Source organism: Myodes glareolus, chromosome 2, assembly GCF_982192425.1.
Source record: "Myodes glareolus chromosome 2, mMyoGla1.1, whole genome shotgun sequence".
In the NCBI taxonomy this organism is placed as follows: Eukaryota; Metazoa; Chordata; class Mammalia; order Rodentia; family Cricetidae; genus Myodes; species Myodes glareolus.
In genome coordinates this window covers 84,072,450-84,085,002 of record NC_142027.1, presented here as the reverse complement: position 1 = coordinate 84,085,002, position 12,553 = coordinate 84,072,450, and the positions used below count along the sequence as shown (strand labels likewise).

General features: G+C 41.1%; 1 long non-coding RNA gene across 1 annotated transcript; it reads right to left on the bottom strand.

Moving 5' to 3' along the window:
• Window positions 1-686: 686 nt before the first annotated feature.
• Window positions 687-10,957, bottom strand: LOC125399864 (uncharacterized). Its single transcript, XR_015736893.1, has 3 exons — window positions 10,812-10,957; window positions 2,598-2,691; window positions 687-816 (listed from the first exon to the last, which is right to left on the bottom strand). It is a non-coding gene; the product is annotated as an uncharacterized LOC125399864 (long non-coding RNA).
• Window positions 10,958-12,553: the final 1,596 nt, after the last annotated feature.

Below are 12,553 nucleotides of genomic sequence, written 5' to 3'. Positions count from 1 at the left end.
TGGCTTACAATTGGGGCAGACTGAGGGGTCAATGACAACGGCTTTGGGAATTGTCTCTACTGCATGTACTGGCTTTTTGAGATCCTTTTCTCTTTGGATGCATATCTTTCTAAGCCTGGATATAGAGGGGAGGGCCTTGGACTCCCACATGGCAGGGTGCCTTGGCTTCTCTTAGGACTGGAGTGGTTGTGGGAGGAGATTATTTCAGGGAGCAGGAGGAAAGTGGTAGGAGGGGAGGAAGTGGAAATTTTGTTTGATGTTATTTTTAAAGTATAAAAAAAGAGAGAAATAAGGAAATTAAATTTCAGAAGAAAAACATACAAACTGCTGACTCTGGATAAAATACAAGGCCCTGCCAGGTATTGTGGCCCATTTATTTAATCCCAGCACTCAGAAGCAAAGGCAGATAAATCTCTGTCACTTTGAGGCCAATCTGGTCTACAAAATGACTTCCAGAACAGTCAGAACTGTTACACAGAAACCCTGTCTCAATAAACACACACACACACACACACACACACACACACACACACACACACACACACATGGCCTAGAGTCCATGGAGCCTCAAATCCTGTCCAAACTCCATAGCATACAATGTTCTCAGGATAATCAGACCTGTGAACCATGGAACTTATGACACACATTGTCACCTTTACAACAGAGAAGTCATTACTGCAATTCTCAGCTCGCATAGTCATTGTACAAGTAGAGTACAACTTCCTAAAAAGAATCAACTCATGGATCTTTCCAGAACACTTACCCCCATATTTTCCCATACATTTTAGAACACTCAACATCGAATTTCCATATACCCTGGAAAGAAAAAGATCATGAAATCCATTATTTTCCTGTATGTATTATCCCTTCTGTAGCCAGGTAACCAAACCCACAAATCCTGTGAAACGAGATTTACCATTTCTGAGAGAGAAAGTTTTTTAGGCTCATGTAGTGGCACCAGCAACATGGTTCATCGGGAAAAGGCAGAATGATAGGGCAGGATACCGGACACCTTACTGTAGTCTCTGTACACACTCATAGGTGTAAACATGTGCACAGCACCAGAAACATACCACACACACAATAATAACGATGATTATGAATATAATAATAATAATAATTTATTTTAAAGAATGTGGTAGTTAAGTATAAAATCCTTTAGAAAGAAAACCTGAACACACGGCTACACTAGATTTGCCTCTTTCCCTCTGGATGTGAACTTGGAAATGTCTGCCGATGACTGACCATGGGCCAGATGTCAAATCAGGTTTGTCTCTAAAGATCTACCTAGACTTAAATGTGACACATGACATGCTCATTATTAATAATTTGTTTAAACCATCCTTTTCCCAGTAGTTTTGCCTTTAACATCTTTCAATGAAAATACAAAGCACACTGTGTCGCTGACTGACAGCCATCATCCTATCTCAGGTTGCATCCTTTCTGCTCATACTCATGTACAGGCTGCTGCCTTAAAGGAAGAGAAGCAGCTGTAGGTCTGTGGCAATGTAGAGCAATTGCTGGTATGTCTAAAGCTCTGAATTCCATTCTCAGCACCACAAAAAAGAGAGAATAGGAAACCTGTCTTTAGGCCTGGAGTTGTGATGCCACAGTTAAGAGCATTTGCTGATTTTCCCATGGGTTCATGTTCTATCCCCAGAATCTAAACCCAACACCTTACAACCATAAATATCTCTGGCATCAGTGAAACCTGTATCCTCTTTTGGCTAGTGTATATACTGCACTTATGTGCATAAACTCACATGTAGATACTCATGTATACAAGAGAGTCCTTCTAAAAGAAGCAATCGCTAACCTGGACACAATTCCTACAGGAATATCCAAAAAGAAACCATTATAATTCTCAAGTTTCCCTCAACCTGCTATAAAAAGTAAATGGCGAGGCTAGATCTATAGAAATAGCTTCAAGTTTTGATGTTAATGCAGAGAACCCAAGCACATAAAAAGTTCCCACAAAGATGTGTATGTAGGTCTGTGATATGCTGATGGTTCAGAAATATTCAGCAAAAGGAAAAAATGCTGCTCATGATTTGGATACAAAGAGGAAAATTTTAATCTAGTATATCCAGGTTGATGTCTGAGAAGTTGGAAACCTCCTCTAAATTTATTTCAAATAAGTACAGAAGTGCATTTCCAGAATTTGCACTAGGTAAGAAATAAACTTCCTTTTGCTCACAAAGTCTGTGCATCATGTCCTGAATATCAAGATTAAATGGACCAGAGTTCTGTGTATTTCACCTAAGGTAAACTTGAGGCTCAATAAACTGACATCAGGGCTCACTGTAAGATGGTTCCAAATTAAAAGGCATTTGTCATCAACTCTGACAACCTGAGATTTATCCCTAGGTCTTATGTGGTAGAAAGAGAAAGCTGACTCCTTCAAGTTGTCCCTTGATCTACATATACATGATGTCTTACATACACACTTACCCTAAAATTAGTCTCAAAGAAACCACTAGACATTCTCTAGTATCATGAGAATACCCAGCATGAGGGCATGAAATCTCAGAGCTTCCTTCCAAGGAGAGTTTAATAGAAAACCAAGCCATTATTGACTGCCAGGAATAAATACTCACCTTGTAGCAATACAGCAGAGTTCTTAAAAATGGCAGAGGTTTGGGTCCAGGAATTCCCTGTTTCTTAAAAATGTCATGGTTTTGGGTCCCCAATCTATAAGTGAAACAGAAAACATTGTGATTTCACATACAGAAGAGAGGAAATAAACATTACTAAAACATGAAACCAACCAATAACTTGGTTGTCCCTCCATTTCCCAGAGAGTTTAAAGAAAAGGTAAGCGGTTCAGTGTGCATGGCAGCCTGTGGTTAGTACTTGTTTCTACTCAGTTATTTTGAATCTAGAGGTAACCTGAAAATCAATCAGGTCATACAGAGAGTAAATCTTATCACCTCAGCAAGAGGTAGTTGACAGTATGTAAGGGTTTGCTTAGCAGAGCTGCATAATGTCAATATGAACTTCCAGAGTTTGTACCACTGTGGCTATACCACAGTAGTGAATTGCTTGCCTGGCACATATAGTCCCTTCTTTGATGCTTATTTAGCCAAAAATAAACATGCACAGTGAACTCAACTCCACTGTCACATCATTTCTGTCCTTTGAGATGACTGCACAATAAAGGCATTGATTGAAAATTTTTGTTATTCTGATTTTGACTTATAAGACTCCCAAGATAGGGGCTCCACCCTGCTAGCTTCCCCGCCAGCCATCCCAGCTTCTATCCAGAGGGCCTTCGGAGTGGTGAGTTGATTCGGGTCCCCGCGGGCCCAGCGAGGGGGAGCTAGGACTCTCCCCGACCCCATAGACTCCCAGGTCAGCCTGCTCTGCTGGCTCCACCCTGCTAGCTTCCCCGCCAGCCATCCCAGCTTCCATCCAGAGGGCCTTTGGAGTGGTGAGTTGAATCGGGCCCGCAACAGGGGCCCTGCGAGGGGAAGCTAGGACTCTCCCCGACCCCATAGACTCCCAGGTCAGCCTGCTCTGCTGGCTCCACCCTGCTAGCTTCCCTGCCAGCCATCCCAGCTTCCATCCAGAGGGCCTTCGGAGTGGTGAGTTGATTCGGGCCCACGACAGGGGCCCGGTGAGGGGGAGCTAGGAATCTCCCCGACCCCATAGACTCCCAGGTCAGCCTGCAGTGCTGTTTCCACCCTGCTAGGCTCTCCCACCTGCCATCCCAGCTTCCATCCAGGTACAAATTTCTATATTTCTCCCCTCCCACTGAGCCCATAAAATTTCCCCACCTCAGCTGCCTTGCACACTGGGCCTGCTCTATAGGGGCATCCCGGAAAGAGGCAGTGCCTGTGGTTCAATACCCTGCTTGGGGAAAGGTAGGCATTCTATCAGTGAACTCCCTGCCCAACAAGGGAACCTGACCCGATACCAGAAGTTCCAATAGAGAGCATTTGATCGAAGAGATGGGCAGACGCCAAGGCAAGACCTCCTCCAACAATCTGAAAAACAACATGAAAATATCAGATCCCAATGACCCTACAACAGAAGGATTTGAACACTCTAACCCAGATGAAGTGGAAAAAAGTGCCATTATGAAAGCAATAGAGTCCCTTAAACAGGATATGAATAACTCCCTTAAGGAACTGGTCGAGAAGTATAACAAAAAGTTTGAAGAAATGAGTATAGAAATGGATGAGAAATATAACAAAAAGTTTGAAGAAATAAGTAAATCTGTGAGTGATACCCTGAGAAACCAAGAAAAAACAATCAAACAAGTAAAGGAAACAGTCCAAGAATTGAAAACTGAAATGGAGGCAATGAAGAAAACACAAAACGAGAACCGGCTGGATATGGAAAACCTAGGTAAACGAGTGGAGACTACAGAATCAAGCATAACCAATAGAATACAAGAGATAGAAGAACGAATCTCAGATTCTGAAGATACCATAGAGAAAATAAATGCTCTGGTCAGAGAAAACGGCAAATCCAACAAATTCTCTTCACAAAACATTCAGGAAATCTGGGACACAATAAAAAAAACAAATCTAAGAATAATAGGGATTGAAGAAGGAGAAGAACTGCAGATCGAAGGCCCAGAAAATATATTCAACAAAATTATAGAAGAAAACTTTCCCAACCTAAAGAACGATATTCCTATGAAGGTTCAAGAAGCATACAGAACACCGAATAGATTGGATCAGAAAAAAACATCCCCGCGCCATATAATAATCAAAACACAAAACATAAATATTAAAGAAAAAATTTTAAGAGCTGCAAAGGAAAAAGGTCAAGTAACTTATAAAGGTAAACCTATCAGGCTTACACCGGATTTCTCTATGGAAACCATGAAAGCCAGAAGATCCTGGATAGAGGTACTGCAGAAACTAAGAGACCATGGATGCAAACCCAGACTACTATACCCAGCCAAGTTCACTATCAACGGAGAAAACAAAATATTCCAGGATAAAAACAAATTTAAACAATACGTAGCTACTAATCCAGCCTTACAGAGAATATTAGAAGGAAAATCACTACCGAAGGAATCCAACATTCCCAACACGATCTACAATAACTCGAACATCTAGCGACCATTCACAAGCACAAATCAAAGAAGAAAAACACATACACTCTACTACTTAAAAAAAAAAAATGACCGGAGTCAACAACCACTGGTCATTAATATCACTTAATATCAATGGACTCAATTCACCTATAAAGAGGCACAGACTTAGAGATTGGATAAGAAAACAGGATCCAACATTCTGCTGTTTACAAGAAACACACCTCAACCACAAAGACAGACACTTACTCAGAGTAAAGGGTTGGGAAAAGGTTTTCCAAGCAAATGGACCTAAGAAACAAGCGGGCGTGGCCATTCTAATATCTAACAAAATCGACTTCAAACTAAAATCAATCAGAAGAAATGGAGATGGACATTTCATACTCATAACTGGAACAATTCATCAGGAGGAAGTCTCAATCCTGAATATCTATGCTCCTAATATAAAGGCACCCACATATGTAAAAGAAACTCTTCTAGAACTCAAGGCGGTCATCAAACCACACACACTAATAGTAGGAGACTTCAACACTCCTCTCTCACCAATGGACAGGTCAATCAGACAGAAACCAAACAGAGAATTGAGAGACCTATTGGAGGTATTGAATCAAATGGACTTAACAGACATCTATAGAACACTCCACCCAAATAGGAAAGAATATACCTTTTTCTCTGCAGCTCATGGAACCTTCTCGAAAATTGACCACATACTCGGTAACAAAGCAAACTTCCACAGATACAGAAAAATATTAGTAACTACCTGTGTCTTGTCAGATCACCATGGACTAAAATTAGAATTCAACAACAATGCTCCCCCCAGGAAGCCAACAAACTCATGGAAACTGAACAGTCAACTACTAAATCACCCCTGGGTCAAGGAAGAAATAAAGAAAGAAATTAATCTCTTCCTTGAATTTAATGAAAACAAAGACACAACATACTCAAACCTATGGGACACTATGAAAGCAGTGCTAAGAGGAAAGTTCATAGCACTAAGTGCCCAATTAAAGAAAGCGGAGAAAGCACACATTGGAGACTTAACAGCACACTTGAAAGATCTAGAAAAAAAAGAAGCTGATTCACCCAGGAGGTCTAGAAGACTGGAAATAATCAAACTGAGGGCTGAAATCAACAAAATAGAAACAGAGAAAACAATCCAAAGAATCAATGAATCAAAAAGCTGGTTCTTGGAGAAAATCAACAAGATTGACAAACCCCTATCCAAGTTAATCAAACGGCAGAGAGAGAACATGCAAATTAATAAGATCAGAAATGAAAAGGGGGACAGAACCACAGACACAGAGGAAATTCAGAGAATCATTAGATCTTACTATGAAAGTTTATATGCCACAAAGTTGGAAAATGTAAAAGAAATGGACATTTTTTTAGATAAATACCATATACCAAAGTTGAACCAAGAACAGGTGAACAATCTAAATAGACCTGTTAGTCGCGAAGAGTTAGAAGCTGTTATCAAAAATCTCCCTACCAAAAAAAGCCCAGGACCAGATGGTTTCAATGCAGAATTCTACCAGAACTTCCAGGAAGAGCTAATACCTATACTCCTTAATGTATTCCACAATATAGAAACAGAAGAGTCACTGCCTAACTCCTTTTATGAAGCTACAGTTACCCTAATACCAAAACCACACAAAGACACAACCAAGAAAGAGAATTACAGGCCAATCTCACTCATGAACATTGACGCGAAAATTCTCAATAAAATACTGGCAAACCGAATCCAAGAGCACATTAGAAAAATTATCCATTATGATCAAGTCGGCTTCATTCCAGAGATGCAGGGCTGGTTCAACATACGCAAATCTATCAATGTAATCCATCATATAAATAAACTGAAAGAAAAAAACCATATGATCATCTCACTAGATGCTGAAAAAGCATTTGACAAAATTCAACACCCATTTATGATAAAGGTGTTGGAGAGACTGGGGATACAAGGATCATACCTAAATATAATAAAAGCAATATACAACAAGCCGACAGCTAACATCAAACTGAATGGAGAGAAACTCAAAGCCTTTCCACTAAAATCAGGAATGCGACAAGGCTGTCCACTCTCTCCATACCTCTTCAATATAGTGCTTGAAGTTCTAGCAATAGCAATAAGACAACATAAGGGGATCACGGGGATTCGAATTGGAAAGGATGAAGTTAAACTTTCGTTATTTGCTGATGATATGATAGTGTACATAAGCGACCCCAAAAACTCTACCAAAGAACTCCTACAGCTGATAAACACCTTTAGTAACGTGGCAGGATACAAGATCAACTCCAAAAAATCAGTGGCCCTCCTATACACAAAGGATAAAGAAGCAGAGAGGGAAATCAGAGAAGCATCACCTTTCATGATAGCCACAAATAGCATAAAATATCTTGGGGTTACTCTAACCAAGGAAGTGAAAGACCTATTTGACAAAAACTTTAAGTCTTTGAAGAAAGAAATTGAGGAGGATACCAGAAAATGGAAAGACCTCCCCTGCTCTTGGATTGGGAGAATCAACATAGTAAAAATGGCAATTCTACCAAAAGCAATCTATAGATTCAATGCAATCCCCATCAAAATCCCATCAAACTTCTTCACAGACCTTGAGAGAACAATAATCAAGTTTATATGGCAAAACAAAAAACCCAGGATAGCCAAAACAATCTTATACAATAAAAGAACTTCTGGAGGCATTACCATCCCTGACTTCAAGCTCTATTATAGAGCTACAGTACTGAAAACAGCTTGGTATTGGCATAAGAACAGAGAAGTCGACCTATGGAATCGAATAGAAGACCCAGATATTAACCCACAAACTTATGAACACCTAATTTTCGACAAGGGAGCTAAAGGTATACAATGGAAGAAGGAAAGCATCTTTAACAAATGGTGCTGGCATAACTGGATGTCAACCTGTAAAAAAATGAAAGTAGATCCATATCTATCACCATGCACAAAAATCAGGTCCAAATGGATTAAAGACATCAACATTAATCCGTCCACTTTGAACCTGATAGAAGAGAAAGTGGGAAGTAGTCTACAAGATATAGGCACAGGAGGCCTCTTCCTAAGTAGGACCCCAGCAGCACAGACAATAAGAGAAACAATGAATAAATGGGATCTACTGAAACTGGGAAGCTTCTGTAAAGCAAAGGACACTGTCAGTAGGACAAAAAGGCTGCCTTCTGACTGGGAGAAGATCTTCACCAACCCCTCATCAGACAAAGGTTTGATGTCCAAAATATACAAAGAACTCAAGAAACTAGGCACTAAAACTCTAATTAACCCAATTAAAAAATGGGGTACTGAACTTAACAGAGAATTCACAACAGATGAACTTCGAATGGCCAGAAGACACTTAAGGTCATGCTCAACCTCCTTAGCGATCAGGGAAATGCAAATCAAAACCACTTTGAGATACCATCTTACACCTGTCAGAATAGCTAAAGTCAAAAACACCAACGATAGCCTATGCTGGAGAGGATGTAGGGTGAGGGGAACACTCATCCATTGTTGGTGGGAATGCAAACTCGTGCAGCCACTGTGGAAATCAGTGTGGCGGTTTCTCAGGAAACTGGGAGTCAACCTCCCTCAGGACCCAGCAATACCACTCTTGGGAATATACCCTAAAGATTCCCTAACATACTACAAAAGCATATATTCAACTATGTTCATAGCTGCACTATTTGTAATAGCCAGAACATGGAAACAACCTAGGTGCCCCTCAATAGAAGAATGGTTAAAAAAGGTGTGGAACATATATACATTAGAGTTTTACTCGGCGGTTAAAAACAATGACATCTTGAATTTTGCATGCAAATGGATGGAAATATAAAACGCTTTACTGAGTGAGGTAAGCCAGACCCAAAAAGAGGAACACGGTATGTATTCACTCATAAGTGGATTCTAACCATAATTAAAGGTCTTTGAGCCTATTATTCGTGATCCTAGAGAAGCTAAATAAGAAGATGAACCTGATGAAGATTATTTAGCTATCCACCAGGAGGTAGGAAATAGACAAGAGTCCCAGGTAACCTCGGGTGCATGGGGGGGTGGGAGGGTCGATGGAGGGGGAGAGGGCTAGAGAGAAGGGAGTAGGGGAGGAACGGGGAAAGCTTGGTGGCCGGGGATGGGGGTGAGGGAGGTAGGATGAATATGGGATCAGGGAACAATATATTTCAACTAAGGGAGCCATTTTAGGGTTTACAGGAGACTTGATTATATATGGGATCCCAGGTCCAAGGAGAAATCCCCCAGATTGCTCTCTGGACAGAGGAGAGGGTGCCTGAATCGGCCGTGGCCCATGACCATACTGATGTATATTTTGCTTATCACCATAGATCCTTCGTCTGGCGAAGGACGGCTATGCAGTCGGAGGCCCACATTGGAGCAACGGATTGAGCCCCCCGAAGTCCGGAGGGGGAGCGGAAGGAGGAGGAACATGAAAGACGAAATCAGTACTGCGAGGGATGCTATCACCCACTGATACAAGGGAGCGGATCTGATGAGAATTTACCAGGGCCAGTCGGACTGGGACTGAACGAGGACGTGATCTAGCCAGATTCTCGGAATTTGGCCGGATTCTCTGACTGTGGCTGGCCCGGGGTCTTTCTGAAAAGCCATTGACTATGACACTGGGACCCTGTTTCCTCTGCATATGCTGGATTTTGGGGATCCAGTCTGTTTGGACGCTCGCCTTCCTGGACCTGGAGGGAGGGGGAGGGAGCTGGAGCTTCCCACAGGGCAGGAAACCCTGACTGCCCTGGGGGACGGAGGGGAAGGAGGGGGGGAGTGGGGGGAGTGGGAGGGTGTTGGGAGGGGGGGGCGGAAATGGAAACTTTTATAATTTAATAAAATTTACTAAAAAAAAAAAAAGACTCCCAAGATAGGAAAGAAAGTTGTCTTCCGACTTACACACACATTCACATACACACATGCACACACATGGGGTCCCTCTGTAGGCCCAACCGAAGAGTTGACTCAGTGGTGAGTTGAGTCAAACAGAAACTTATTTATTCCCTTACAACATGCAACTTATAAAGCAAAAACCCAGAATCCAAAAAAAAAAAGCAGTAGGGGAATTAACCAATCACATGAGCAGTCATGTCCTTATGAGCCACAGCTCCTAAGTCCACTGTTTTTGAGTTTCATTCCCTTTTCCAGCTGTTACACTTTTGGCACAGCTCTCACCCTCCTGGTGCAGTTGTCCCAATATTTGTATACCTGTCATGCTTTTGGTGTAACTGCCTTTTTCTAACTGCCACTGGTTTTGGTGTTAACTTGGCCACTCTAGCCTTCTATATGCATGATTCACCTTGCCCTACATACAAACTCACAGACAGACAGACAGACAGACAGACAGACAGACACACACACACACACACACACACACACACACACACACACGCACTGTCTCGTGCTGCTGCTAGCCCCAATAAATAAAAACATGTAAATTCAGAGTGTTTCTACAAGAGTTAATTTCAAATGCTGCTATCACTTTATAAAATTGTATTCTAGTGCTTGCGAAGGACCAAAAATACTCTGCAACTATAGTTTCAGATGATTGTAAGTCACACTTGGATGGTGGGATTCAAACATGAATCCTCCAAAAGAGCAGTCAGTGCTCTTAACCACTGAGCCGTCTCTTCTAGCCCAGTTTCATATATCACTTTTGACCTTCTAGTCAATACCAGAATGCATGAGTGTATATAACCCCAATCCCAAGGACAAAGTGGGAGCAGGACTTTGGTAGTTACTCACACATATAGAAGCATCAAACTGATTGCCAGGAGCACCCAGGTTTCCAGTGAGAGAGCTGAAGTCAGGTCCATCATCTCTTGTCTGTCAGCAATATTCCCCTCTGTATCCTCCCTCCACTTGTGTGTGCTGTCCTTTGCAGAGCTTCCCTTCTGCCCGCTTGTGCTGAAGAGTTCCCAGCCTGTATTATTTATACCCTGGAAGGACAGGTGGAGCCAGGGCTCACATAGATGGCTCACATCTGCATCACCTGGACTTTGATAATCTCTTATCCTTGACAGATCATAAAGTACATGTAGAGCCTGTATTGATGTCCTTTCAGTTAACATTCTGGGAAGAATCAATAAACGATGTTGTAATTCAGGAAGGCCAAAGGTTCTTTCATTTCACCAAAATTTCAAGCAAATTCATTGACGTGAAATGCCCTCTCACCAAGACTGGATCCATTCAAAAATACATAAAATAAAGCTATCATTTTGCCATGTCCGTGCAGATCTTTACAGAATATCTTTGTCTTTCCCTGAAAGATATTTTGTCATTTTTGACACGTCAACTCAGAAAAACAATAGCAACCTGTTAGAATCTGGACCCCTAACATATAAAGTCACTTCTCCTGAGGTGTGAATCTCACACTTACATTTCCTTCTTTCTAGCCTACAACATGAGATTATTCCTCTAAACACTCCTTAATAGATTGTGAGAATATTCTGGGCAGGAGTCACCACTATGTAATAGAGAGGCCATTAAGACTTATCAAGTTGAGTTGGGATAGTTTGTTAAGTCTCATATGTTCCAATAGACCACTTACACAACACAGTTTGATCAGGTCATGTTTTACAGGGGGAGGAAATGAGACTCCAACCTGCAAGTGGCCCTGACTGCTATGGATCACAACAAAAGCCTATATAGAAGAATAACATAAAGTGAGAATAAAAATTTCTCTGATCAGAATTATCTCCAAAATACAGAAAGAAGTCAAGAAATTTAACATCATAAGAACAAACAATCCACTAAAAATGAGATAAAGGCCTAAACAGAGAACTTTTAACAGACAAATCTCTAATGGTTGAAATACACTTAAGGAAGTGCTCAGCATTCTTACCGTTAGGGAAACACAAATCAAAACAAATCTGAGATTCCATCTTACACCTGTCAGAGTGGCTAAGACAAAAAGCACTGATGACAACTCATGCTGGAAAGGATGTGGGGTAAGGGAATTGTTCCTCCACTCCTACTTGGTAGGCAAATTTTCTACGGCCTCTTTGAAAATCAGTATGGTGGTTTCCCAGGAAATTAGAAAACAATCTACCACAAGACCCAGCAATACAAATGTTCAGTATGTACCCAAAGGAAAGTCAATCCTATTAGAAGGACATGTGCTCAACTCTGTTTATAACAGCATTATTTGTAATAGCAAGATCTTGGAAGCAACCTAGATTACCCTCAAGTGAAGAATGGAAAAAGAAAATGTGGTACATTAACACAATGGAGTACTATAGAGCAGTAAAAAATGACATCTTGAAATTTGAAGGCCATTAGATGAGTCTAGAAAAAAGCATATTGATTAAGTTAACACAGACCCAAAAAGGCAAATATATACTCAATGATAAGTAGTTTTGGAAAGAAAGCAAAGGAAAACCAACCTGTAGTCTACAAGCCTAGAGAACCTAGATACCAAAAAGCACCCTAAGAGAGACATATAAGAATCTACAGAGGAAGGAGAAAAGACAAGATCTCCTGACTAT